Source organism: Phacochoerus africanus, chromosome X, assembly GCF_016906955.1.
Source record: "Phacochoerus africanus isolate WHEZ1 chromosome X, ROS_Pafr_v1, whole genome shotgun sequence".
Classification (NCBI taxonomy): domain Eukaryota; kingdom Metazoa; phylum Chordata; class Mammalia; order Artiodactyla; family Suidae; genus Phacochoerus; species Phacochoerus africanus.
In genome coordinates, this window is record NC_062560.1 from 19,225,250 (window position 1) to 19,228,249 (window position 3,000).

A 3,000-nucleotide genomic window follows, 5' to 3' on the forward strand; every position below is an offset into this window, starting at 1 on the left:
AGGGCAAGCTGCATGGCCTTTTATGACCTAACCTCAGAAATCACATAGCGGCATCCTTTTCACCTTTGTCTTGTGGTCAAAGCAGTTATAAGCCTGCCTAGATTCAAGGAAAGGTGTTTTAGAGGAGTGGCAAAGAATTTGAGTCCTTTAAATAAATGAAGTGCCCACTCCCTGAACTTGCATTTGGAATCTTGGCTGTACATTTTCTAGCTATGTAACCCTGGAAGACTCACATTCTCTGACCTCTACTTTTCTCATCTACCAAATAATAGGTGCCCATCTTATTGGGTTTGGGTGAAGACAATATGTGATAAACTTATACTGAAGAATCTATGTGGGACAAAATATGTCAACTATCGTTTGAGCCTAAATCTGAAGAATGCCTGGGGAATACCACGCCTAAAGTTGGGGTTATTTTTCTCAGGTGTGGAATCAGGAATTAAGTTGAAAGATACATTGTGCTTTTAACAAATACACAACTATTGAATACCTACCACATCACAGAGATGTTCCTCCTGGCCAGGGATACTCCTCATCCAAGAGTTACACTTGCACTCAAAAATACCAGACATGCTATTTCAGGTGGTTATGGACACAAATCTTTTCTAAACATCTTCTCTTTCCTCCAACCATAAATACTGTCCAGAAGAGAAATTTTGAAAAAAAATTTGTGCATATTTGAGCTTTTCTCTCTGTAGCTCTTGCAGGTATTTTATTTTTCCATTCTTGTATCTATGAAGTTTCTTGCATCTTTAAAATATAGGATTGGCTTAGTTATAATTTTCTGAAAAAATGATGAGCACTCTGTCCTTAGAAAAAGTCCTCATTTGAAGATGTTTATCTCTGAGCAAAGAACAGTGTTCCTGGATACTGTAACATATGGGTGACTTGCTATAACAGTTTCAATCAATCAGTGAGAAGGATGAGTCTTCTGAGGAGGCTGTCAGGAGAGTGATATGACAGACAGAAGTTTGTGCTGAAATACCACACATACCTTGCCCTGGGAGGAACAGCGATCATGGGTAATATCTTTACTTATATACTAAAGATTACTGGGAGGAAGTGCTCCTGTGGCTGAAGGAAAAGTCTCACAATCCAATGAGCCAAATTGCTGATGCCAATAAAGGTGAACTGAGAACTGTAAGCTAGCTTTCTATCCATGGGGTAGCTGTGTTCTTCTCAGCTGATGGGTTCACTGTGCCATATCATAGATCACATCATTCTAGCAAAGATCATTTACATACATGAAAAATGAAAACTCAGTAATACAATGTACAGAAATATATTTTGATTGTGAGATACAAAGCAGTTCTTAAAATGTAATTTATTGTAACCAAATGTAGTTTGTGCATTTGTGATCCCAATGTCATTCCCTCAACTTCCTTGTGATTTCATCGTTAGCCATGGTGCCATTTCCTATGTATACTGAAGGGTTCTCTCAAGTTACAGCTGCATCTTGCTCAGCTCATACAATATGGCAGCCTGAGAGTATGGCACAGAGTGGGACATAGGAGTTAACACCTCTTGATGCTACTCTGAAACAAAGGGGGATAGGAGGGGGACTGTAAATGCTCCTTGTGTGATGGAGGAAAAATTACAATGCACATACTACAATGTTTCCCTGTGGGGCATGGGCAGGAGTGAGCTCCAGTTACCTACAGCAGCAGTCAGTTCAATAACCTAGGCTTAGCTGGTTTCCTTCCTTCTCTCCCTTACTTTCCCTGTTCCTTCATTCCCTGAGACCATCTCCCAAGGGAGCCACCTGCATCCACATCCTAGTTTCAGGCTCTACTTTGAGGGAAGCCCAAATGGAAACAACAAGAGTCCTGCCTGAGGTGTACCTGAAATTCAGATATGCCTTGGAAATAGGGTCCCCCAATTCCAACTTCAGTATCTCTTGCCTTGTATTAATTGTCATGGGAGCTAAGGACCCACCTGAACAAATTGCATTCTCAAGGACTTACAAAGATGCTTCCTGATGGACTGAGGTAAGGATTAGGGCGTCTGAGAGAGAATTCACAAAGCAGTCACTAAACTGTATAATTTGTTGGGGCTCAAGTGACCTCTCTGTGGCTGCCGTGTCACAGAGCAAAAATCATAGGGAGAGAAGCCCTTCCTTACCACACCTCAAGGAAGACAAAGTGTCAGTGGGGACTGCTCAGCATGGGGAGGTCCCCTGTTAGTGGATGACCAGGCCCTCAAAAACGCAAGGAAACTGTTGCAGAAAGAATCAGACAGCCCAGGGGAGAAAGAGAAGAGTCAAGAAACAGGCCTCCCTGTATAAAGGAAGTGGAATATTATATGAAGAGAGTAGCAACTTAAATCTGTGGTGAAAGAGGAAATAATTTAAGAAATGATGCTAAGATACTTGGTTAATGATGTGGAAAAGATTAATTTGGAGCTCTATTTAAATCTAGATGGCTTAAATATTTGAACATTTGAAGTAAAAAATATTGTTGGAGAAACCATAGGTACATGTCTTAAGTTGGGAAGGACTTTCTCAGTATTATCTCAGTAGGAGAAATCAGAAGGAAAAAGACTGAAATACTTAACCATAAAGAGGTTTAGAGGTTCTCTATTGAAACAAGTGCCATAAAGATAGATACAAAACTGGAAAAATATATTTGTAACATTCATGACAGAGAAAAAATTAATATCCTTAGCATTTAAAGAGCTATTATAAATCAATTTAAAAATAAAAACTCATAAAAACTGTATTAAGTTTGTGAATAGTAAACTTACTAATGAAGAGACATGAAACATTAAAAACATGTAAGAATCAATGCAAATTCAAATAATAATGAGATCTTTTCTCTGACTAGCAAGGATAAAAAGATTACAGATACATAGTCTTGGCTGAGAAATGGGAAAGCAGTCACTTCATATATCGCTGGTTGTTACTGATAGAATTACTTCGCCAAGAAATTTGGCAATATATATCACATCCGTATATATATAATTTAGCTCAAAATTTCCACTTCTAATCATTTATCCCAAGGC